Genomic DNA, 7043 nt, shown 5'->3' with positions numbered 1-7043 from the left:
TTCTTTTTATTAATAATTGTTGTCGATCCAAGGGAGAGAGAGAGATTTGATGACCCTTTTTATCCATTTCAGAAAGAATAATAAGTTTATGTGAACATTTAGAAATAGAATAATCAGTTTATGTGAACATTTGGCCAACTAAACCTTCTTTTTTTTAGGCAAATAACAAATTTTGTCGCAAATATGACTAAAAATTTAGTCGCCAATGTAATTTGTTGTAGTGATGCTTTCACCAACAATCAATCAAGCCAAGTTTGGCAACCCAAAAAATAATCCATCTTTTTTTCTTTTTATCTTTTTTTCATCACATTACCTTTTTACTTTTCTACATATCTTTTCATAAAAATACAAAAAATACATTTATTTAGATCATCCCAAACAATCTTCATCCAACCACATTCTAGTAGCGTCAGTTACTCGAATGACTAGTTTTACGCACCTCAAGTTTTTAAGGGGTATATAAGCTGAAAATGATCCAAGTCAAGTATTTAAGCACATTACTCTTTTGAATGACTAACATCATGTGTATTCAACTTACCATAAGATAATCATTATTAAAGTTAAGGGAAATGCTACTATATGTATCTCCTCTAATTATATTATTTTCTTTTTCAATTATGATAATATTTTAGTTATGACTCATGAGATTTTTAGCTACATCTAATGTAGTGTTTAGTTATGAGTTTTTTTCTTTTTAGTTATGACTCAAAAATATGAAAATTCTTTAATTATAAGATATGTATAGTACATACCCTTTGAGATGTGTGTATCATAATCTTTTCTTGAAGTTAATTAAGAAAACATATCAAAGGTTAGAAGTAGAAAAGTAAAGAATTCAACAAGGTTTGTGACATTAAACAACTTAGAATGCTTAAAATAGAAATACAATTTTTTTTTTTTTTTGGGATAACAAGAAAAGGGAACTTCATTAACGAAAAGCACAACTAAACACACTAAAAAATGAACTTTCATGACCAAGGATCCGCTTCATCGGTGCTTATCTTCAAATGGAATGTCGCTTCTCTTGGCCACACCTTGATCCAGTCCCAATCCCGTTCGCGATGTTTTCAAGCTTATCGTTCATCAAATTAATCTTCTCATCCAAAAGGGAAGCAACATCTCTCAGATCATCCAAGTTGCTAAAATCATGCAAATTTTTTTCAAACAAGAATTTGGTCATTTGTTGTTCAATTTCAACCCCCCGATTTTTCTTTTTTTCCTTGTCCAAATTCTTACTCATTCTCGTTATGTTGCGCTTAAGAAATTTTTCTTGGTCCATCATGTTAGCTGTTTGTTTCATGCTAGGCAAGTTTTCAAACCTTTGAAACAAATGGGATGCTTCATTTGGAGAAGGCCAAACATCTGGTTGAGCAACAGATCCTGTTGCAGTAGTAGGATATATTATAGCACATGCATCAACAGAACATAGAGTTTTAAGCTCACTCACCTTTTTCAATAATCCAGCCTTTCTTTTCCGAAATGTCTGCTTCCGAACACGTTCATCAGCAATGAACTCGTACTTCACTATTCGACCCATATTCAAAGGTTCAGAGAAGGAACTTTGCCTTTCAAGAACAAGTATAGATAGGTTTTTTTGTGGAAGGGAACCTTCATATGGAAATACATATATAGAGGCACTGGGACTCAAAAAATTAGGGTACTGTTTTTCGAAACGGAAAATTGACCAAACTGACTTAGTTGTAAATTATTCATTGGTGAACAAGATAGCCGGTCCAATGGTCTATGTAATTGTCTCTCGGGATAATGAAAATGTCAGATATTCAACATTTAAGTCGATGAAGCAAGTGAGATCTTTTTATTGTAATCTAATTTACTAATCTCCTAATATCTTATCATATGACAAAAAAATAAAAAAATTATTCATTGAACCAATGGACTTGTGGGGCCATGAAATTACTCCATCATGTTTAGAGCTTGTTTGGGAAGTTGCTATTTTAATCATTTTTTAAATTTTTTATTAAAAAACATATAGAGGCATTGGGACTCAAAAAAATTAGGGTAGTGTTTTTTGAAACGGAAAATTGACCAAAACCGACTTAGTTGTAAATTATTCATTGGCAAACAAGGTAACTGGTTCAATGGTCTATGTAATTGTCTCTTGGGATAATGAAAATGTCAGATATTCAACATTTAAGTTGATGGAGTAAGTGAGATTTTTTTATTGTAATTTAATTTACTAATCCCCTAATATCTTATCATATGACAAAAAAATAAAAAAAAATTATTCATTGAACAATGGATGTGTGGGGCCATGAAATTACTCCATCATGTTTAGAGCTTGTTTGGGAAGTTGTTATTTTAATTATTTTAAATTTTTTTATTAAAAAACATATACTTTTATAAAAAGAAAAAAAACAACTATGTGATTGAGTGATGTAATGGGATTGAGCGTCAGTGTAACTACCATTTTTCAAAAAATTATGGTAAGAGGTACCATAGAAATCGAAACGGTCATAAAAAGAGAAAATTATGAAATAGCCATTCATGTAAGACAACAAATGAAGAAAAAAATTACATATAGATGTTGTAACGCTTTCTATATAAGTTTAAAAAGTTTGCTTTGTCAGTTACACTTGTAACCACAACCTTAAATGTAAATACTAAAAAATGACAAAAATTGTTTAGAGGATCTCTTTTAATTAATGTGAATAGATAGATATGTATTATGTGTATTGAATGCCATTCTAACAAAACAGATTTTGTGGGTTTGATGAATTAATATTTTTATGCATTAGTTTTGGAGATGAAAAATAAAAGGTTATTAAGAAAAAAAAATTGCAATTTCACCACCAATTAAGAAAGTCTCTCTCTCTTTTTTTTTTTTTGATGGGAAGGAAAGTCATTTTATTAGCTGCACAAGCAGCCCCCAAGTGCAAACACATGCCTCTCCTCTTTACAATTCCATATATGTTCATTTTTTGATTTTTTTTATGCAATTTGTTTTTAATGTTATTTCTCTTAATAATGTACTTATCATATTACTCATGCTATGCACAAGTATGAATAAATAATTAAAAATTAATTTCTAAATTAAAATAACAATATAAAATTTACTTAAATTATGTAGTAAAATGATTTATAATCAATTAAATTTTATTCATTTTTGTCAAATTTACACATAAGAGAAGATTTTTATTCTGATATCATTAATTGTGTGTTCTAAATTTTTAATAAAAAATTGCATGTCATAATTTAATTAGTAAAAATTAAAGAATAAATTACAAAAATTATATTTACGATAAAATATAAATACATTTCGTTTTATAAGTTTCGTAATTTTAATTTACCATATGATAGTAGGGGTGGGCGCAAATTGGTTGTGGCCATGGAACCTCTAACCTGCTATTCGTTCGCCAGATTGGTAGATTGGAGAAAATCAATCCGCATCCATCCGCTAATTCGACGGATGTGGATTGAGCGGATTGGCGGATTGACGGATGGATGCGAATCGGTTTGGCGGTTTAAAATTTTATAAATTTTCAATATAATTTAACTTGTGCACTTCCTAAAAAAAAAAATTTTTTTTTTTTACAGTCAATGACTTAAAAAAGTATTACAATTATTACATGCCTCATCTAAAGAAAGAAAGTTTGAAACTTTAGAATATTACAATTACTGCATGTTTCATTCACATAAAGTATTACAATATGTGGTTCTCAAAATATAAAAACAATTCAAATCACCAAAACCATGAACAGAGCAGTAGTAAAGATTGTATGTCTTTGTACTGTTACATCTATATCTGTTTTTGAAAATAAAAACCAACTAACATATATCATCATTTTATTTATTATTTTTAGAGTTAGACTTAAAAACCAAAAAATGTAGATAAATAATACATTTTTTTTTTCAATTCAAAAAATATATTTAAGTTGAAAACTCTTTTTCAATTGAAAATACAAACAGAATATCTAAACAAATTGAAAACACAAACAAAATATCTAAACAAATTGAAAACACAAAGTCTTACAAATTACTATGGGTGCTCGTAGTTTGGCGGTTCGGTTGTGGCCAAATGAACCTCAAATCCAACATCCATCCAAAACTAGGCGGATTGAAAAAAATCAGTCCACAACCGTCCGCTTGTCATCACGCATCTGTCCAAAATGCAACAAATCGATTTGATTCAATCGGTTTGGGCAAATCGGTATATTCGTTACTCACCTCTGTATGATAGTAGTAAATTACATTTGTTAATATAGTAATTTTTTCTTATTTTGTACATCTTAAAAATTTGTCTACTTAAACTTATAAATTGTCATATGTCATAACTCTTATGGAAAAATGTATTAGAATTGACTTCTGGTGTTGGACTAAACATTAAAAGTGATTTAAAAGCTACTCGACTCAATATTTATACTAATGTAACCTTTACCTAACTGTTAAAAATTATCTTTATCAATTCGTGACCTGTATAAGCTAGTTTGAGGGTTCTAATATTAGATTAAATATTAAAAATTAACCTAAAAAATCTAATTCACGTCAACTTTTTTATTTTATTTTATATAATTATTGGTTTAAGTTATAATGCATCATATTTTAATAACTCAATATCATAAAAAAAAATAATCTTAATATTTACGGTGCTTTTTATCAATCAATAGAAAAAAATTATAAATATCAAGATAATTATATTTGAACAAATTCTAACATAAAATTTTTATTTTAAAACTTTAAGGCCTACACATTTTCTTTGACTCTATAACTAATTTTTGAGATAGCAACTAAAATAAATTTCAATTATAATTGTATAGAGAAACATGTGTGATAAGAGTTTGTAGTACACAATTTTAAAAGTTAATATTAATTCAAAAAATTTAGTATGGAAAATATATACCCAACTTTATGTTATGTTTGATTCATGGATTTGTGTAGGAATTTGGAATAAGGAAGGAAAAATATAGGTGAAACGTGAATAAAATATAATTACATTTAACCTAATTTTACACACCTTTTTAGTTTTCCTGTCAAAATTTTTACTTAAAACCATGAACCAAACACATCATCAATGTTTGAAAGGAATTTTTGATATTGTATTGATATACACTATTTACAAAAAAACCTATATAATATTTAATGGAAGAAATAAGTTTTTAAAATGGATCATTAATCACATTATAAGGGAATAAAAGTTAACCAATAATTTTTTTTAAAATATTTAAAAAATTAAACATCAAGAGAAATAAATTATGGAAGATGTGAATTGATTCCTATATTTTAATTTTACAAAAATCTAAATTTTAAAACTGATTATTTTCAAATTTCTAAATTTAAATTTTTAAATGGATTGATTAACTTTCTTTTTGAAAGGTATAAATCAAGGCATAACTAGATTTTTTTTAAATGATTCAATAAAAACTATAAGATTTTTTTGAAATTTTAAAACTAATTAGTTAACTTTCCTTTTCAAATTTCTAAATTTAAATTTATAAATGGATTAATTAACTTTTCTTTTGAAATGTATAAGTCAAGGTATAATGATTTTTTTAAAAATAATTCAATAAAAGGTAGAAGATTTTTTTTAAAAAAATTTAAAACTAATTAGTCAACCTTCCTTTTCAAATTGTTAAATTTAAATTTATAAATGGAATAATTAACTTTCCTTTTGAAATGTGTAAACTAAGGTATAATAAGATTTTTTTTATACATATATTTTAAAACTGATTAGTTAACTTTCCTTTTCAAAATTCTAAATTTAAATTTATAAATGGATTAATTAACTTTCCTTTTGAAATGTATAAATCAAGGTATAATAAGATTTTTTTTTTTGTAATAATTCAATAAAAATTATCTAGTAGAAGATTTTTTAATTATTTGAACAATAAAAATTCCAGAAAAATAGTATAAGGATTTTGAGTTTTACAAACCTCTTTTTATTAGAAATATCATTTTTCTTGGTAGATAGTATAGATGATGTGGCAACTTGTGTAGCATCAATTCATATAGGCCCCCTATATTTGACGGTTTAGGTTGGATGAGATTGTTAGTGAAAGAATTATTAGTAAAGAGATTATTAATGTGGAGATTGTTAGCGAATGAATTAAGTAAAAATGTGTTTATTTTGATGATAGTATTAGAGATGATTAGTGATGGGATAGTTAAATTATTTTTATATAAAATAAATAAATAAATTATTTCTATATTAAAAAAATTAGAACAAATATTAAAACAAACAGGTGCACTTAGTAAAAAAAATAAAATTTTTATATAAAATAGACTCAATCCCCTTATTATTTTCCTAATCCCATCCAAAATCCAGCCAAACTAATCCCCCTATGTGAGGGTATTCATAGTCCTATGGGACTAATAGTCCCCTTCTATTTTTATCAACCAAACATGGGTTATGTAGGATCTACAGAATTGATAGTCTAATCTCCCCACCTATAAAACCAAACAAACATGACCATAAAGTAAGGGGTGACCCTACTCATTAAAACTTCCAGATACTCTTACCTTTCAAAGGAGGATCATAGACAAGTCTTTGATAGCATTTGATTTAGTTTTAAAATTATGATTTGATAATAAAGTTATATTTTGAATTTGTGGGTTATTAAATCATGATTTGAGAGGAGAAAATTTGTTTTGATTATGAATTTTAAAAAGAATTTTGAATTGAATTTTAAATTTTTAAAATGAGTTTTGAAATAAGAAAAGTTGCTTGGTTTTGAATTTTGAAAAGAATTTTTAAAACTTAATTCAAAAACTTATAACTCATAACCAAACATACAACTCAAAACTCTATTGAAAATTCTATTCAAAACTCATAACCAAACTCTTTTTAAAATTTAATTCAAAAAATAATTATTGAAAAAAATAAATTTTTTATTTAAAAAATTCAAAAAATTCCGAAAATATTTTTTATTTCAAATATTAAAAAATATAAATTTTTTTTGTTTAAAAAAAATATTCAGCTGGTGCTTTAAAATTACTTTTGATTGTATATTTGATTAGAATTTTTTTTGATTGTTTCGTTTAAAAATGTTTTTTTTATTTTTAAAAAATTACTGTGACAAATTAATTTT

General features: G+C 26.1%; 1 non-coding gene across 1 annotated transcript; it reads right to left on the bottom strand.

Annotated features, from left to right (window-relative positions):
* Positions 1-1255: 1255 nt before the first annotated feature.
* Positions 1256-1963, bottom strand: LOC114267043 (uncharacterized). Its single transcript, XR_014331801.1, has 2 exons — positions 1448-1963; positions 1256-1380 (listed from the first exon to the last, which is right to left on the bottom strand). It is a non-coding gene; the product is annotated as an uncharacterized LOC114267043 (transcript).
* Between the last annotated feature and the right edge of the window lie 5080 nt (positions 1964-7043).

The sequence above is a fragment of the Camellia sinensis genome, chromosome 6 (genome assembly GCF_055761805.1).
Source record: "Camellia sinensis isolate YWXY chromosome 6, ASM5576180v1, whole genome shotgun sequence".
NCBI lineage: Eukaryota > Viridiplantae > Streptophyta > Magnoliopsida > Ericales > Theaceae > Camellia > Camellia sinensis.
The sequence above is the reverse complement of the archived record's forward strand: the minus strand, read 5'-3'. Positions and strand labels throughout refer to the sequence as shown.